General features: G+C 33.7%; 1 pseudogene; it reads left to right on the top strand.

The window, feature by feature from the left end:
* Positions 1-16,360: 16,360 nt before the first annotated feature.
* LOC114180716 (sucrose transport protein SUC8-like) lies at positions 16,361-18,289 on the top strand (annotated as a pseudogene).
* Positions 18,290-20,838: the final 2,549 nt, after the last annotated feature.

The raw sequence follows: 20,838 nt of genomic DNA, 5'->3' as shown, positions 1-20,838 counted from the left end.
CTACAAGGCTTCTAGGATATCTTAAAGGTCGGCTTGCTGGTGTTCCTTGAGTTGAGCTCGGGATAGGGGTTAAGCACGTGGCATCCCTCGAGTTGAGCTCGGAATGGCGGATGAACACGAGGAACCCTTGAGTTGAGCTTGGGTTGGCGAGTGTTGCCGGTGTTAGTGTGCTGGTTGTGGCCACTACAGATGGGTCCAGATAGATTTCCCTCCTCAGTAGTTAGCTGACGAGTTTGGTAGTCTTGGGATGTTACGAACTATGTTCGTATTTGGGAACTCCACCTGGCGTTACGGTGTATGATCCGTAGTATGGTTTCCCGCACGTGCTCTATTGGTTGTGGCCAATAGGTATGGCAGCAAGACACCTTGGGGTACTCACTAGAAGGCGTACAACATGATTGACATGGTTGTGGCCATGTGGTGTGGAATCAGGGGAAAGGATTCCTTTGGTGTGTTTGTGTGATATATATATATATATATATATATATATATATATGTGTGTGTGTGTGTGTGTGTGTGTGTGTGTTTATATTTATATGTTTATTCTGTTAGCTTACCCTATCTGCTTGTGTTTGGCGATGATCGTATACACGGTATACGTGAGCAGATGGTGTTGCAGGTGAATCTGGTGAGGCATAGAGCTGGAGCGGGGCTAGTCTTGGGGCAATTTTCTTAGAGTTTTTACATTATCTTTATGATTTCAAATCACTTGTAATTATTAATATTACTGGACTATTTTTTAATGGTAATAGTAATTATTCAAGGATTTTGGAATTATTATTGAAGTAAATAAAGTTTTGAAATTTTCCGGGTTTTTGGAAAATGGATTTATAATTAATGAGAATTTATTTTCTTATTTTATTTTATTATTTTAAACCCATAATATCCTGACGGGATGTTACAGGAAACATCACTATTTTAGTACTCATTATAATCATATTAACCATGTCTAGATGGTAGAATAATGCATTTGCACACTACTACACGTTTTGACCTTTGATCACACAAGCATGTGCATGATTGGCTTACTTTTCTTACTTGAAAGTGGGGTTTGGATAGTGATTTCGTGAAACTATGATTGTTGGAGGGTCTTCACTGTTTAATCTACATATTACATCATATTGAAACGTGTTCAAAGCATTTACAGGACTTGAAACTCATTTTTTGTCTTCATATGCATTTTAGGCACTCTTTGCAAGCCATTTTGCACTCACTTTACTTTAACTAGTCATTTTCTAATTCTCTTTATATTTTGTTTATTTGTTTGTTTCTAAAGTTCAATTGCATCATATTATGCATGACCAAAGGATAAAACAACCATTTTCATACCCTATTTTAAACCCCATACACTCAATTTGAAGAAAAATCCTCATTTTAAGCCTTTAAAAGTTGATATGAGAGTATGATATGTGTTTGTTGTTTTGCATTGTTTCATTACTCTTATTGAATCATTTTAGAGTACATTTTGCTTTCCATTTACTAACAACTAACTCTTAATCTTCTTTTTATTAGTTTGAGACTAACTAGTTAGCCTAGTTTAGCCCATTTTTCTTGTATATAGGGAACTAACACACTAACTTGTATTGTATGATATTGGTGCAGTTTAGCAACTAAAATTGAACAAATTAAAAGTGATAAGAGGTTGGTGAACTTAAAAATTCAGCAAGGGTTTAGATTTCAACCACTCTAAAAGTCACTTTTGATGGAGAGTTGACCCAAAGGTTTACTTTTTAAATCAAAGCTCCAAATCAAGGTTTGATCATCCTAGTATCTTGATTTAGTGATTTGAAACATGTTTGATCCATCAATTATCTCATTCCAGGTATTTTACAAGTTTTGAGTGTGATATGCTCATTTTAGGTTTTCTAGACTACCTAGAATTAGGATTTTTATTCTACACTAGTTCTTTAGGAAACATCACTATTTTAGTAACTCATTAGCATCATATTAACCATGTATACATGGTAGAATAATGTATTTGCACACTGCTACATGTTTTGACCCTTGATTAGAGTAGATTTTGCATTTTAGCCAACTTTTGCTTGTGTTTTAGGTTGTAGCACGTCACATTTTGAGTTTTTAGTACATTTTAAAATTTGAGTAATTTCTTAGCTTTATGTTACCATTTTAAACTTGGTCATACAATTTCTTTATACTTACTTTTGTTTTTTAGTTCAATTTAGATTTTTTTTTCTTTGTAGAGAAGTAGTTTAGAGAATATCTTGATTCGAGGGAGTGAAGTTTTGTTTAAAGTTTCAGTTTTGGGAAGTAAGTAGATTTTTAGAGTGTAGGTGTCTCTTACAACTTGTCTAAATAGTTTTGTTATACTTTTTAGTTGCTTATTATAGACTTGCATGAGGATAGTGGTCTTAATTCTAGTTTAGACTACCAAATTTATTTAACTTGGTTTAATGATTAGCATTGGATCACAACCTTAAAATTGCATGATTATATGTCTTTGTTGTCAATGAGTAGTTCAACTACATCAAACTACAACATATGTGAGTTCAGCTTGCTTGATTTTGTAATTATTAGTAAAAGCCACAAATGTTTTCTCAAACCAAACAAGCACATGGCTCCTATCATTCTTTGTGTAATATGAAGTGGTGCATTGCAAGTAAACCATGGGTTTACATTCAACAAGTAATTGGAGGGTTGATGAAGGAAAAAGAAAGAAGAAACAAAGTTGAGAAATTAATTCTGTAGTAGTTTTGGTTAAAACCTGACATGGCGGGATCACATTTTTCGCTAGGTGCCATGCGTTCCAAGCTTTTCTGGTTTTCCTTTATCACCTGGCAGCACACCCCAAGCCGCTAGGCGCCACACCAGTAGCGTCACTACTACTGGTTTTTGGCACTTTGAAGCAAGTTCTAAAAAACCCCAAACACTATACATAATATCCATAACATGAAATATGCTTATCCAGTCATAATCACATGACTGGATAATAGTCCAACACAATGTTGAACAACCAAACAATATACAAAAGCAAGAAGAATACATAACTATTGCCCTAAATTATCACACGAGCAATAAAACAACAATAATGATAATAATAAAACTAACAACAATAATAATAATAATAAAAATAAAACAAAACAATAATAATAATAATAATAATAATAATAATAATAATAATAATAATGAAAACAATAATAAAATAAAATAAAATGAAACAATAATAATAAAACAATAATACTAATAAGTTAAAACACTAATAGCAAAGTAATAATAATAATAATAACAAAATAAAGCAATAATAATAGAACAATAATAATTGTACCACACCAAGCCAACTTAACAAAATAATAATAAAATGATCACCATACCTATACGCCAAATCATTCAAGTAACTAGCCTGGGCTGGGCTGACCTAAGCCTAGCCGGCCTGAACCGGTAACATAAAACGTCAAGAGGAATAACCTGCCTAGGACAACATATGAGCAATACAAACCGCCAAAGGGAGTAGTCGGTTTAGGCCGACAACCTTAATACACTTAGTGAAGTCAAAGCCCCCTGATATCCAATGAACCCACAATAATCGACCTAAGGGCCTAGGTTAGGGCCCAGGCCCACTTACAGCCCAAACTAGGCCCAAGCTAGGGCCCGACCCATAACATGGCCATACATAATTAATACTCTATAAATACGCATGGACCCCAGTAATTAAAGGTACACATTCATTACTCCATTAATCATCTGATTTGACTTTTTAAGAGCTTTGGCTGACTAGAGCTTCGGAGTCCCTTCTGTAGGTAACCCCTCATGGGTCCAAGCAGACATGTGCCAACCGGGAAGAGGCCAACTGAGGAGATAGCAGATTGCATATGTAAGGTGACACTTGTGCCTAACTTATTTTGTTTGTTCTCTGCAGGAACAATTGGCGCCCACCATGGGGCACGAGACAACACCTTACTACCCGTTTTTCTCCAAAGATGGTTTTAACCCGCAGTAGAGCTGGAGTTAACAAGCAAGCTGATGCTAGTCCCTCAGGACCCGCTAACATCACCCTAGATCTGGCCGCCATCCTAGACGGTCAGGCCAAAATGCAACAGGAGTTGGCAGATCTGGAGAAACGTAGTGCTGATGAGATGGAGGCACTGCGACAAGAAAATTCTCGCATAGGCGAAAGATCGAGGCCGATCCCACTCAGAAGGGAAAAGCCAAGGAGACATCTGAGGCTGCAAGGTCCCCAGCCTTCCAGCCCATAGAAGAAGAAAGCTAATACAACCCCACCCCTCACACCTTCACCATCACCCAACAAACACCCATTCACTCTACCCATCCCACTCACTTCCCCTCCACCCAACTGGGGCACACCGCAGCCCCTACCCCTGCTGCTACCCTCCCCACCACCCAGGTCCCCTACAATATACCCACCACCCTACAGACTACCCATGTTCCACCTTACAACCCACACTACCTCCCTACAACCCACATCCCCCCTCACAACTTCACCTCCACCTTTCCCACTCTTGTCCACCATCCCATTCCCCCTCATCCGCTACAACCCCAACAGCCCAGACGTCGTCACCCCTTCACCGACTTCATCGCCAAAACCCCCCTTCCCACCTAGTGGGAACCCTTCACACTGGACCGCTACACCTGTGAAACCGACCCTGACGAACATCTTAAAGTCTACATCACCCATGTCGCCCTGTACATGTCCCAAGACGCAGTCTTTTGCAAAGCCTTCCCCATCACCCTCAAAGGCCCTGCTCTAGAATGGTTCACAACCCTTCCACCCTACTCCATCGACAGCTTCGACGCTCTCTCCCATATGTTCTCAACCCATTTCGCTGGCAGCCGACCACATCAAACCACTACAATCTCCCTCCTGGGCATCAGGCAAGAACATGGTGAACCACTCAGGGCATTCATTGATCGTTTCAGCAAGACAGCCCTTCGTACCCCACACCTCAACCAGGAAATGATCCTCCAATGTATGGCACTCACCCTCCAACCCGGCCCCTTCGCCAATAATGTCTACCTCCACCCACCTACCTCCATGCACGAGCTCAAGTTGCGTGCGGCCGACTATGTTCGCATGGAGGAAATGCAGACCCTCCACACCAAATTCTGCAATGACTATGCAGCCACCACCGCCAACCCCACCCCACAATCCCCCTACCCCGATACCCGCCCACGTGAGCCCCACCAACCTCGCTTTACCAGATATGCCCCCCTTACTGTAACCCGATCCCGCCACCTTAATGAGGCCTTGCAAGCTGACCTCATTCCACCACCATGCAAGACGACCACTCCCCCTAATGCTGATATGACCAAATATTAATAAAATATTAATAATAATAGTAGTAAATAAAATAATAATAATAATAGTAATAATAATAAAAGTAAAAATAATAATAATAATAACTAATAATAATAATAATAATAATAATAAGAAGAAGAATTATAATAATAATAGTAGTAAAAATAAAAATAAAAATAAAAATAAAAATAATAAAATAATAAAATAATAATAATAAAATATTAATAATAATAGTAAATGAAATAATAGTAATAATAGTAATAAAAATAATAATAATAATAACTAGTAATAATAATATATAAATAATAATAATAAAAATATAAATAAAAATAATAATTATAATAATAATAACTAGTAATAACAATATATAAATAATAATAATAATAATAATAAAAATACTTATAATTATAATAATAATAGTAATAATTATAATAATAAATAATAATTATAATAATAATAATAAAATTAATAATAATAATAGTAATAATAATAAAAATAATAATAATAATAAGATAATAATAATAAATAATAATAATAATATATAAATAATAATAATAATAAAAATAATAATTATAATAATTATGCCGCATTTAGGAGAAAAACTCTAAACATCTCGACAGGTCATGAAAAAAGGAAGAAGAATCATAATAATCACTAGTGATGGAGTCATATAGAGTACTCAATACAATTGAAACCACAAACATACCTATACCCTCTCTAAAATCACATACAACAAACATCAAGAGGTTAAACCATATAAGAATTTTGGTTCATGAGAAGGCTTTCATGCATCAATATATAATGCAATTGCATACAATATCATTAAAAAAGGAAATGCCAGCTCCTCTAACCTGGTTTCCTTAGCTTATTTTTGGACTTGTTGTGAGTTCCCTCTTGATCACCAATGATCTTCCTTTGACTCTATCTCAATGCAGCTCCTTGCTTCCCTTAATCCTCACCTTACACTCTCAATTTTGGTATACCTATGGCTATGCAACAATAATAGTCCCTAAACCACTCTTTCTTTCTCTTAATTGGTCACTAATTGTGGTCTTAATGAGAGGTAAATGGTATAAAACGAAAATACTATTAAACTTGAGTTTAATTGTCATTCATTGGCAATTCTATGATGGTTTTCTAGCCCCCGCGACTAGTATTTCCTTGCCCTTTCACCTTCATGCCAAAACTAAAATTGACAAAAAGAAAGCCTAATTTGGTTCTACCAAGGTTAAAACCCGTAACCATGCCAATGTTCAATTCAATACACTGGCATACTTAGTACTTGAACACAAGCCCTTTCACACAAACAAAGTGCTCTCAACCACTTGAGCTAGTACTTTTCCACTTCACATCAATCAATATTAAATGCCATAAAGGCTCCCACTACCCGCATTTATTAATTAATTATTTATTTAATTAATTAAATTTCACGGGTCTTACACTTAACCCAAAAGACATAACTTCACCTAACACTACTCACACACTTAGAGACCTTATAACACAAGCCAATTATGAAATCATAGTCTCATAACCTATATGAGACTAGCACCTCCAACCACATCGTGCACATACTCAACCATGGCCTTAAGAATATTATATGCTTCTACGAACTTGCCCGCTTGTAGTCCAACCTCTACGAACCTCCCCGCTCGTAGTGCAATAAGAGTGAACACATCCAATTACTAACCTCCCTGTTGTAAAAACCCTCAAGCGTGACCAATGGACATACCAACCTCCACACTTGTATTAATCATGCGTTCAAACTCAATTACGAACCTCCCCGCTCATAATGCATTCAAGCATATCCTAGACCTAAGGCCATCACATCTACGTGTGTAAAACAAGCAAAAGTCATAACCTACCCCTAGACAATCGCTTGGTGAGGTCTAAGTGCCGCCTGGCGATGTCATGTTGCAGACTGCCTAGCGGTTCCATAATGCCGCCGTGTGCCATACCTTCCAAGGGTCTCCCTGGTTCACATGTCGCCTAGCGGTCCAACAACACTACCAAGCACTATATTAGTAGCACGAAACTGTTGATTTTTGCACCTCAAAATAGATCCTAACATCCAATCATCTAAGGCATACACATCCAAAATCCAAAATACGGATCCATACATTTCAACATGACTCAAAATTGCACTTCCACACCTTATATGCATAAATTATAAATATATATATATATATATATATATATATATATATATATATATATATTCACATGTATTCACCAATTTAAACCATGCCAAAACTTGACTTTGACAATGAATAAACCATTCTCATAAAGAACTTCCAAAAACAGAAACTAAACACTGCATACAACTCATGAAAAGTCATAACTTACCTCAAACAACACCTGCAACATTCCATTTATTCTAATACCTCATACCCAATCAAGTTAACATCATCACACAATCATATTTCATGCATTAGACCCACAACAATATCAATCTATCCATTTTATATCAACACCACATGCATAAAACAAAGTAATCTCAAATAGAAACCCAAACTGCAACCACCACAACCAAAACAAAAAGTGCTATTGCGCACTTGGCTATTGCCTGGCGGTACATACTTGCCGCCAGGCAGTGCATCAAGGTTATTGGATGGAATCCAGATTTTTGCACTTGCAAGAAACCCCAAAACTCCCAAAGCCTCGACCCAATCATCCAATTGCACGAAAACCACCTTAACTAATCTTTCCAACATTTAAACATATACAATTAACTCATCCGAATGCGAAATCATCACAATTGAAACATAAACATCATGTTTCCAATTCATCCCCAAACCCCAACATGAACCCTTCATCCTCATGCAAAATACCAATCATCAAGGTATCATCAACAGTGACAATTATCAACAATTTATAACATCACACAGTCAAACAAGAATATGGAAATGTGCAGAAAAGCCAAAAGTGCCATAGAATCCAACAAAACACGGAAAATGAACAACATAGTTCGTGTTGCCTGGCGGGCTATGATTACCGCCAGGTGGTTTCTAAGCAGATCCCTGAAAATAAGCTCATGCTGCATGCATCGCTTGGCGGGCCAAGAACACCGCTAAGCAATTTTTGGGCAGAAACCCAAAAATTCAAAATTCAGGAAAACGAAAATTGGAAAAAGATCAACCATGCCTTAACAAATCATGAAAACACATGACTCAAAATTAAAGAATGATTCACAAACAACTGCAAATCTGTGTAGTCCAGAAATAGAGAATTTTCCAAGAGATCATATATAGTGATTTTGCGCTAAAAAATATGAATTGTGTTTGTTCTCTTTGAAAACCCAAATTATATGGATTGTTGGTTAACATATTCAACATATTGATTTATCTATTGAATTCGTTGATTTCACTTGACTTAAGTGAAATCAACCACTTGAAAGTTAATTCAGCTGATTGAATATGTAACTTAAAAACAAAAATGAAAACGAAAAAAAAAAATAAAGAACAATGAAAGAAACCTTGTCTAATTGCAGGTATTTGAAAATGAAAGAGTAAATTCCTATATCAAACTGTCGCAACCGAAATCGCGATGAGACGACGAACCAAAATTATAATTTGTAAAAATAGAGTTTGTAGTCGCCACCATAGTTTATTCTCGAAAACTACGAAAAAACTAAAAATAAGACAAGGTCTACAAAAAAATAGATTTTGGGTCCGGGCGTCGGTTACGTGTGGGGAAGGTATTAGCACCCCACAACGTTCGTCCTAAGATGGTTGATGAGTCATTATTTTCTTTCATTTCACTAGCCTTTGTGTACCCATTAGACAATTGATTAGTGCTTAATTGTTCATCATTAGAATGTTTTTCATCTGTTGGGCTTTATTGGGCCACTGTTCCGAATTTGGACTAATTTCACATTATTTGGCCTAATTTTTGTTTTTAATTATTTTTAGGTATTTGGGTGAAGCAATTTTGGAGCTTGGACATTAATATTTAGTTGAAGAAACTTTCCACATCATTGCCACATCATTTCCATGTCATTTCCACGTCAGCAAAGTCAATGGGTCAACATTTGAGGCCCAAAGTGGCATTTTTGTAATTCTGCGGCTCATAATGGCAGTTTTGTAATTCTGAGTGGCAGGGGGTGATATGACCACGAATTAGGTCTGCATGAGAGGAGGCCAGCCACTCCATCATCTTCAACCTCTCTTCAAAACCTCCATTTTCGTTCTCCAAGCTTCCATGGACGCCCCCATTGCGGTTTTTGACGTTTTTGGCTCATTTTTACCGTTTTTATGCATATTTGACAGCACCCATTGAGGGTTTTACGTTTGGAATTCGTTTTCTTGCTTGGGCAGTTCGTTTTGTGGGTTTTATTGACTTGGAACAATACCCATTCATGGGGTTTTCGCATTTATATATGATATCACCGTTTTGCATTCCATTTAAGCTTTGAAATCTCAATTTTTGCTCTTAAATTGCGTTTTCAGATTTGATAAGTTAGGGTTCTTGGTTCTGATTTTTGTGATTTCAGTTTTGAAGTGTTTAATTACTCATTTCCATGTCTAGCTAAATTTGTGTATTGACTCCTTGATGAAAAATGCAATGAAGCTTTGAGGTTGTGCTTGTTTTGTGAAATCTGCCATGTTTTTGTTCTGAATTCGTGGAATGCATGTGGTGAATCTGTCAATGCTTAATTTACAGAGTACTTGCATGTGTTTTGTTTAAGATACGTTCATGCTTAATGTATGTAGCTTGGTTGTCACGAATTTAAGGATGTGTGCATTGCTTAATTGCACAATGAAGCTAGATTGTAATTTTCGCTTAGTGAATTATTATCTAGTGGATTGAGACAAGGCAGGGTTGGTGTTAATTTGGTGGCCTATGATAAGTGAAATTGCGTTTGAATCAGGGATGTCAATACGGTTTTAGTCACTGTAGCATTTAAATTAATCTATTGATTAGCATTCCGAATTTGTCTGCCAACACCCCCCTGTGTTTTATTGTTGTGTTCATCTGGAAAATTCGCTTTGAATGAAAATATTGGTCGTTGGGAGACGACTTGGTTCACTTTCATGCACTGCATTTAATATGTTTTAATTTGGTGGGGTACATAAAAACAGTAAAAATGAGCCAAAAACGTCAAAAACCGCAAGGGGGGCGTCCATGGAAGCTTGGAGAACGAAAATGGAGGTTTTGAAGAGAGGTTGAAGATGATGGAGCGGCTGGCCTCCTCTCATGCAGACCTAATTCGTGGTCATATCACCCCCTGCCACTCAGAATTACAAAACTGCCATTATGAGCCGCAGAATTAAAAAAATGCCACTCTGGACCTCAAATGTTGACCCATTGACTTTGCTGACGTGGAAATGACATGGAAATGATGTGACAATGATGTGGAAAGTTTCTTCAACTAAATATTAATGTCCAAGCTCCAAAATTGCTTCACCCAAATACCTAAAAATAATTAAAAACAAAAATTAGGCCAAATAATGTGAAATTAGTCCAAATTCGGAACAGTGGCCCAATAAAGCCCAACAGATGAAAAACACTCTAATGATGAACAATTAAGCACTAATCAACTGTCTAATGGGTACACAAAGGCTAGTGAAATGGAAGAAAATAATGACTCATCAATGGTACCTTTAATTAAATGTGCAAAAGTTAGGTGGTTTTTTAAAATATTTATTTTCCCCAAAAATAATAGTAAATGAATTTACAAAAGAAACAGAAACAATTTTTTGGTTTTTTTGGGCCCGACGAAGATTAATCCTCGCTCCTACGTATCTCCATGTGAATGGAGAATCAAGATTACATAGTTCTTTATGAAAAACTATTTGGAAAAATATTTGAAAAAAGTGATTTAATTTTTTTAATAATTTTGAAAACCTTTTTATTTAAATTTTTAGTATTCTTTTAATATTGATGTCACGCGACGCAAGCAGCTGGACAGACACTGAAAATAAATTCTCTTTTTTAATTTTTGATTTTTTAATTTTTTTATCTTTTATAATTTTTCATATTTTTTTTAAAGTTAATTAAAAGTGGATGTGAATGTCATTGCGACGTGAGCAACCAGATAGATATTAAAGAGTAAAAGGAACGAAAGTCTAAAACGGGTGTCATGCGACGCGAGCGGTCAAACAGACACCAAAGAAAAGGGAAGAAATATTTTTTAATGATTTAAAAAATAATAATAAAAATTGATAAAAATCAAAAGAAAAAAAAGCAACTAGAAGTGACGTGCCTTTAAAAATGTTCAATATCTCCTCACCATTTCTCTTTTTTTATTCTTTGTCTCCCTTTCTACTATTTTTGTGTTTTTTATTCAAGAGAGATAAAAATGACATGGGTCTGTATGGGTGGTAATGAGAGAGAAAGATAGAGTGTAGAGAATATTTTCTTCTCTTTTTTTTCTACCTCCTTCATTTTTTTTTGAAAGAGAGATAAAAAAAGGTGTGTGTGGGAGTGGTGATGAGAAAGAATTAGATAAGTGTAGAGAATTTCTTTTTTTTCTTTTTTTGTATGACAGAGTGTGTATTTATACTCGGACCTTGCAATATCAATGCAATCTCAGCCTTAATTGTAATGAACAATATAAGGAAGGAATTAGTCATGATAGCAGCACATTTTGGGGATCAATTCACAGCAAATCAGTGCACAACATCAATCAAGATCAGTAATATTGATTCTAACCATTAACAAATCAGAGCACAAAATCAAATTCCAATTAGTAATATTGGTTCTTACTATTTGAAAGAGATATTGCTTCTAATTATGAGAATCATATGACTAATTTCTTTATCAAGAACAAATGGTATGTTGGGTTATTGGGCTTATGAAGAAGTATGTGATAATTAAAAATAAATTGGACTCTTCCTTCTTTTTTCCTTTTTTTTTCTTTTTTCCATCTCTTTTTTCTTTTTTTTTTCTAAAATTAAAGTTTGAAAATCTTTTGAAGAAAATTATTTCACCTTCTACCATTAACTAAAAACATTTATTTTTTATTTTTTATTTTTATTTTTTTTAAAAATAAATTTATTCACCCGGATGAAATTGAGTGTTAACACAAACCATTGAAACTTGAGGTTGAGTTATGAACACAACAGAACATACTAGAGAGCGAGAAGGCATATGAGAACACATGAAAAGTAAGAGAGAGCATTGTAAGAAAAATAAAAGGTAAAGTAGAAACCTCAAGTTCAAATTAAGGAAGAAAGGAAACCTTATATTTTTTTTCCCAGTTATTAGAAGGTTGTTATCTACAACTTTATATTTATAGAAAAATATCTAAGATATCATTTCTAATAGTTTTATTTTCGTAAAACAATAATAATTGACATATACGTTATCTAGAAATTAATAAGAAAATCAAATTTTCTACTTTTTATTAAAATATTATTATCTAAAAAATTATATCTAATGAAGATCTCATAATAAAGTATTTATAGTTTCCTTTTTTTATACTACAAGAAATTTTTTTAATAACAATCAATTTTATAGAAAAAAATAATTAGTCAGTATAATTAGTCACCATAAAGATCATTGATATCTAAAATAATCTCTATTATGAATAAAAAATTGTGATTAATTTATCAATTGGTCACTAAATTGGTCTTTGACATTATATGCCAAGGTTTTGGTTACCAAAAGAATTTGAGTTTAACTTGGTCTTTAATTAATTAGTGACCATTTTTAAAGTTTGGGAACATAATATATCAAAATTTAAAACACGTACAAATTCTAATTTAGTGTCCAAGTTTAAGGACTACAAACATATTAAACAAAACAAATTAATGTCACATACAAAGTTTCAAGAATAAAGTCATGAACATCCTAAACATGAATTTGTTGTTGTGGTGGTGTGCCTTTCCATGTGCATTGGAATGATAAGCTCAACAGTTGAGGCCAATGACATCGCTTCTCCAAAAATCAATATAGTTGAGGACTCCACTAAGTCAACTGCCAACTCTGCCAAGGATGTCACCACACCCGTTGTTGATGTTGTTACTTCCGTTGTCTAAGCTACCACTGAAACGTTTGAGTCTTTTTGCTCAGTGGGCTTACGAGAAAACCTCTTGAGGGTTGAGGTTGAAAGTCAAAGATAACAAGCCATAAGTGGTTCAAAACACAAAGCACATATACTAAATAGGAGTAAAGTGTAGACATTAAATATAATAATTTTCTATTGGTTTGAGTTTATCTCTCATAGCTAAAATGTTATTTTTTATTGTATGCTTGACCATCATAATTTTTTGTTTATTGTACTACAAATTTTGATGTTACAATTTCTTTTATAAATTATGAAGCTTTTTGGGCCATTCCATGACCCATGTTGATGATGTATAGAAACAAAATATATTACATGTATAGTTTAGTTTGGTTAGATTTACAAGGAAAACTCAATTTCAAGTTTAATTGACACAAATTTAAATTGAAACAAATTTTAGGTCTTTTTACATATCTGGTGCAAATTTATGCAAAAATTACGAGAATGCTCAAACTTAAAATTTATTACAAGTCATAAGTTATGTAAAATATTAAAAGTTAACATTGTGTTCATATCTATATGAGTATTGTTCACTCAAATAATTTGTGGCAGTCGTCCATGTTTGTATTTATTGATATGTGGAGATTTGAGGGTAGGATTTGTTGAGACCCTTGCTAATGTGTGAAGATACAAAAGGAAAGCTAGTCATAAATGGGAAAAACATGAAATTTCCTTTTGGTTTAGACTATGCATGGCAGATATTCGTCCTCTACGCAATGGCCGTGTAGAGATATTCTTGAATGAGGCATAAATAATCGAATCTAGTTGGGGCCATAATCAGTTATGCTTCAAAAGAAACCATCGTAATATATCTTGGTTGTTTCCTATTTTGTACTAATGAATACTTCTCATAATTGAGTGTCACCTTAAACATATTGGTAACCATGTCCTTCTGGATGGACTTGGGATGGAAGGCGATAAGGGGATTCCTAAATAAAGAGGCTACCATAACCCTTGCAATAACTATAAAGAGTTCCGAAAATTTTATTGTTGATTTTGTTAAAAATTTTGTTGTTGTGATTGACATTAGTTAGAGAGAAGGGTAGAAACGTATAGTAGGAAAGAAACATGAAAGGGTTTATTGTTATTATTGATGATATTTTTATAGGGTTGAATGAGAGAGAAGAGATTGTAGGTTGTGTGATTGATGTTGTTACTATGAATTTTGGCTCCCCCATTAGTTTGAGATTTGAAAATATCATAATCTATCTCAATTCTTAATTCTTAGAGTGCGACTTATATATTTATTAATAACTTTCATTCATTTAATTTTAATTAATTTCAAACTATATTAATTAATTTAATCTACAATAACATTAGAAGTTATTAACATGATAATAATATGCTAGTAGGCTAGTCAATAGAGAAACATTAATGGAGGTAGGAGAAAGTTCTCTATACTTTCCATGACAAATAAAATCTCATGCTAACAAATTATTCGTTAAGTAATGAATCTTTTATATTAACAAAATTATCATTAAAATATTATTGTAAATTGAATTTGAAATAATAATTTTGTAAATAATGACGTCTCTTTGTGGTGACCTTGGAGGGAGGAATTAGTGCATGTGCTCTTGTTGAAATATGAGACACTAAGAAGTTTATAAAAAATATTCAAGGGAATAACCTAGTTATGAATGGCTCTAGATCTAACATGAATGTTAGAGCAATTATGGTGACTAGTAATGGTTGACAACTTACATTATCCATTTGTATGCTATGGTTGGTGTTTTTAGAAAACCTAGTTGGTATTTGGGTGGCAATGCTTATGCTATTGAATAATGATACATGTACACTTCATATTTTGTATTCTACACTTACTCAACACCAATAAAGTTCTTTTATGTGATTTGTGTTGAACATGTGTTGATACATGTGTTGAACAGGTGTACATATGTTGAAATGTGTACATATAAAGTTCTTCTATGTGATTTGTTATGTCAGATTCTTTATTTTTGATACTACTTTTACTTTTTAGAGAGATATCAATGGAATAATGAATGATTCATTTGACTAAATAACAGTAAAATAACAAAATAATAAAATGAATGTAAGAGAAACTTGTGGTGACTAGTAAAGAATGACAACTTACATTATCCATTTGCATGCTACATTTGTTATAGTTGTGTTTTCAGAAAATCTTGTTGGTAATGGGTGCCAATTGAATATGATACATGTACACTTCATATTTTTTATTCAACACTTACTCAACTCTAGTAAAACTATATTTTTATTTGAAAAATAATATATCTTAAGAAAAATTGAATAAAAAAAATAAAAGAATTAATCTTTTATTATGTGTTGGATAGTTGAGAACATGTTGAAATGTGTACATATACAATTTTTCTATGCGATTTGTGATGTTAGATTCTTCATTTTTTGTACAATTTTTAATCCTTAGAGAGATATTGATACATCAAGAAATGATTCCTTTGACCTAATAATAATAATAATGAATTAAATGATAATATTAATGTATGTTGTTATATTAAAATAAAACTTTTAAGGTGAATGTTTATTTGATAGATGAGGTTATTTTTTTTAGTTTTATGTTTTATAATAAGATGTAAAGTGAGATAAACTCGATTGTAGCAATATAATAAATATTGTAAGGTGTGTGACTTGTATGATGAGACTGGTGTTTATAAGTATCTTTGCTTTTCAAAGTGTTAAGAATTGTGAATTTATGTTATATCTTGGTTGTCATTGAAGATTACTATAAGAATCATGGACGACATTATGTTTTAGCTAAAAATTAATATATAATAAATAGAATATTTACATACAATCATCAATATATTGTGGTCTTGAACATAAATGTTGTCATTTCTACACTTCCTAAACAAAAATAGGAAAATAGACTAGTTCAAGATTAGAAACACCTAAACCTATGCTTTAGGTAATTTTATTGGTTGCAAGTGTGACAAGAAAAGTAAAATTTTAATTTTGGTTCTTATAATTGTTTTTTGTACTTCTAAAATTAAAAGTACCAAGCACTATTTAAGTGATACTTATTACTGCTTGTTCAACAAAAAGTTATATTGAATTTTGAAGTAATAAAATAGTTTAATAAAGTTGTAATAATGGAGGAGCAAATAAAACAACAATCGAGTCCCCTCCGAAAAATGGTTGTAGTGTCATCCATCGCGGTAGGTATCCAATTTGGATGGGCTCTACAACTCTCCCTTCTCACACCATATGTTCAAACCCTAGGAGTACCACACGCTTGGGCCTCCTTCATTTGGCTTTGTGGCCCCATCTCAGGCCTCCTAGTTCAGCCCATTGTAGGCTATAGCAGTGACCGTTGCCAATCTCCCTTCGGCCGTCGCCGTCCATTTATCCTTGCTGGCGCAATATTTGTTGCAATCTCCATTTTCCTTATCGGTTATGCTTCTGATATAGGACACATGGCTGGAGATGACATCACAAAAAAAACCCGTCCACGAGCGGTTGCAATCTTCGTCACAGGCTTCTGGATCTTAGATGTTGCCAACAACATGCTCCAAGGACCATGTCGCGCCTTCCTTGGTGACTTGGCTGCTGGTGATCCAAAAAAACGAGAACTGCCAATGCATTCTACTCATTTTTCATGGCTGTCGGGAATGTCCTAGGCTATGCCGCAGGATCCTATAACGATCTCCACAAGATCTTCCCTTTCACTGAAACTGTGGCATGCAACATCTTTTGTGCAAACCTAAAGAGTTGTTTCTTCTTCTCCATCATTCTTCTTCTTGCTTTGTGCATTACCGTTCTCAGTTGTGTGGACGACCCTCAGTTCACACTAGCACATAAGGAGTTGAAAGTAGAGGAGGGAGGGAAGACTGAATCTTCGTGCTTTTATGGAGAGTGTTGTGTTGCATTCAAGGGACTAGAGAAGCCAATGTGGATGTTGATGTTGGTGACGGCTATTAACTGGATTGCATGGTTCCCTTATGTGTTGTTTGACACTGATTGGATGGGTCGTGAAGTGTATGGTGGTGAGGTGGGGCAGCGGGCGTATGATGCTGGTGTGCAAGCTGGTTCTCTAGGCCTTATGTTGAATTCAGTGGTGTTGGCTGTGGTGTCCTTGGGTGTAGAACCATTGGGTCGCTTGGTTGGTGGAACGAAGTGGTTATGGGCAATTGTGAATGTTATTCTTGGAGTTTGCATGGCAATGACTGTGCTCATCACAAAAATTGCTGAGCGACAACGTGCCAATAACCCTGCTCTCATTGGAAACCCCTCTAAGGATGTGAAAATTGGATCCTTAGCATTCTTCTGTGTTCTTGGTATTCCTCTTGCGGTAAGCTTTCTATGTTTTCTCAACATTAACTTGTGTGGAATCAAGTTTGAAGGATTTTCTAAAGAATTGGAAATATAGTTTCAATTTGTATTGAATTATAATTATTTTTTATCTTGTTGTAAACTAATACCTTTTGTGTATCCAGGTTACTTATAGTGTTCCTTTTGCTCTAGCCTCTATCTACTCTAGCAGCTCAGGAGCAGGACAAGGTAAATATATATAAAGTTACCATTTTCTTATTTTCTTATTTTTTTAAGTTAAGTTTGACTTTTTATTTTATTTTAAGGGGAACTAAAAGAAGGGGTGAATAAATGTGAAAGCCTAAATAATAATGTGTAACCTTTTTGTTCGCTTCAAAAATTTCAGGATTATCATTGGGTCTTCTAAACGTTGCAATTGTTATTCCTCAGGTTACAATCCATTTACTTCATACTTTGTCATCTAATTACCTTTTAACATAACTAGTTCAAGAATTCTAAAATAGAACATATACAATTTCCTTGGACCAATGAATTCTAATAAAGAGTTGTATATTTAATTTGCACAGATGATTGTATCAGCAATTAGTGGACCATGGGATGCTTTGTTTGGTGGTGGCAACTTGCCGGCATTTGTGTTGGGCGCCGTAGCGGCCGCCATAAGTGCCATATTGGCAGTTGTTCTACTTCCAAACAGCAAGAAAAAAGATGAAGCCAAGACTTCTAGCCTCAACATGGGTAGTTTTCATTAATGGCTAGATCTTAGTATGCTCCACATACATAGACATAGGAAGAAAAAGGAAAAATTATAGGATTCCAGAATGATGCGTGTGCTCAAGAAATTAGTTACTAGATCCTTGAACATTTTTCATAGTTATCATAGCTTATGCAAGATATCCACGTTCATTATGTACTTGGGTGAGAGATTTAAACAATTTTGTCGAAAAAACATTTTCAAATTCGATCAATATAAAATAGAATTTTATTATTGTTTAACGAGAATTTTAGTTCAATGCTTCTTCAAATTGTTTTTTGTGAATCAAATGAACTCTGTACGTGTTTTTTGTAACATTCTAACAGGGCTATCAAACAAAATAAAAACAACTTTAAACTTTCTAAAAACATAATTTAGAAACTAAAGAAAAAAAATGAAAACTCAAATATGAAATTAAACCTTTTAATTAAAAGTAACACTAATATAAACTACAACTATACTACATTACTTACAAAGGCTAAAATTCACCAATCTAAAAATTAAACTAAAAATTAGTATAAAAACACTTTATTAACACAAATTATGAAAAACTGAACATTTTAACTCCCTAACCTAAATCTAATCTAAAACTACAAAATCAAACACAACATTACTAAAAAATATGCAATTAATTTAGAAAAACTCAACAAAATGGAGATTATCATATATTTATTAGCTCAAACATTTATTATATGAAAAGATATGCGACTACTTATAATTTACTACTTATAATTTTTTCTTACACAGTTATCTTTTTGTTTAATTTTTATTGAATAATTTAATTTATCTTTTTACTAATAATTTTGTGCTTACAATTATGCAATTGGGGACAAAATGTTTTCACCCTTGTTCAGTGTATCGTTCAATACATTGTTTCGTAGTTTCCTGTAAAAAAAGAATGAAAAAAACGAAAAAGTAGAATGATTACCATTCAATTGTGTATATAACTACTAATGATCAACATAATATTCAGGGACTTTCTGTATTTGAGGAATGTCAAATAGTTGCGATGGAAGAGGACCTTGAAGACAAACTTAACCCTTCAGCACAAAGAAAGTGAAAAATCTTGTTAGATTATATATTATTAACATAAAAATATATCATAAAACAAATTTTTCATAAAAAATATTGTGAAACAAACTTTATAAATTCAATTAAGGAAAATTTTCATAAAAAATTCAAACAAAGGAAAAATGATAATTAGGAAAATAAAAGGAAAATTAGAAATTTAAAGGAAGGAATCGGTTATAAAACCTGAACAAAACCATCAGTGACAAAACAAAAGTTCAAAAGTTAACATTATAAACTAAAAATGATGCCAAAATAAAAATGTCAACTTACATGTGTATAAGTATCATCTTAGAATAGCACAAAACTGAATTAGTACTCAATGTAGCTAATGGTACTCGACAAAAAGATGAAAGGTATGCTATTTTTAACACATTGCTCTTTGCTACACTAACTTAAAGGTAATCTTCTATCACAAGTATTAAATGAAAAAAAAAATTTTACAAGTGTTTAGCCACTACAAAAAATATTAATTTTAATGGAGATTTATTAAAGGAGGTTATAAAACCTTCGATAATTTATACACATAGGAGAGGTTTTTTAAACCTCTGATAAGTACCTGGGGTTTTATGATAAACCCCAGAAAAATTTTATTTCCCTCCACATTTTTTTTCAGACCCCTTATTTATATATATATATATATATATATATATATATATATATATATATATATATATTTTTTAAAATATTTTTACCACTTTGTTCGTATGTTTGAAAAAAACAAATACATTACCAATGTTCGAATAACTCATCTAAGACACAATATACTTCACCTTCGTCAAACTTCACCTATCTTTTGTCAAACTTCACCTAAGACATAATTATGTTTTTTCTCAATCTCACTCTTAATCTCACTAAAACCATTTGCATCCGCAGTTGTAGCTCGCAATTTCGTTCGAATTTTCACCAATCTTCCAAACGGTAATGGTTTCCCCTTTCTCTTTTTTAGGTTTTCAAATTTTTTCGTTTTGTCGTTAAATTATGACTTTGAAACTACGTTCTGCAATCTACAGTGCATCTCTGTTGCTCATTCAGTGGCTTTGCATCTCTGTTGCGGGTTTGGTTGATTGTGGTCTCGGACGTGGACTGGTTGGCAATAGCAAAACTTGGAGCAGAATGTTGGGGCAAAGAAAAAAGGGAAAGTGGAAGGTGAAGCAAACCACTACCATATAAATGAGTTATAAGTTGAAATCAAACTTAACCTAAAATTTTAGAACAATAATTTTATAATTTTATTTTCTGTATTTTACGTAAAATCTGAACTCACCTTTACAGTAACAATTACCAAAGTAGAACCAATAAATGATAAAAGAAAAGTTTGAAATATGCCTACTCTGTTTCTTAATAGTTTTGTTTTTCTGTTCCTTTTGATTGGTTGTGTACATGAAGACTTAAAACTATTCAGGTTGCTTTGTACTTTAGGATGTTTATGGGATTGTCTTTTATAGAGAAAAAAGAAGAAGAAAAAAACGAGAGTGA

Source organism: Vigna unguiculata, chromosome 4 (genome assembly GCF_037176805.1).
Source record: "Vigna unguiculata cultivar grain cowpea cultivar isolate G323 ecotype 2 chromosome 4, ASM3717680v1, whole genome shotgun sequence".
Lineage (NCBI taxonomy): Eukaryota > Viridiplantae > Streptophyta > Magnoliopsida > Fabales > Fabaceae > Vigna > Vigna unguiculata.
This window is presented reverse-complemented; position numbering and strand designations above follow the sequence as displayed.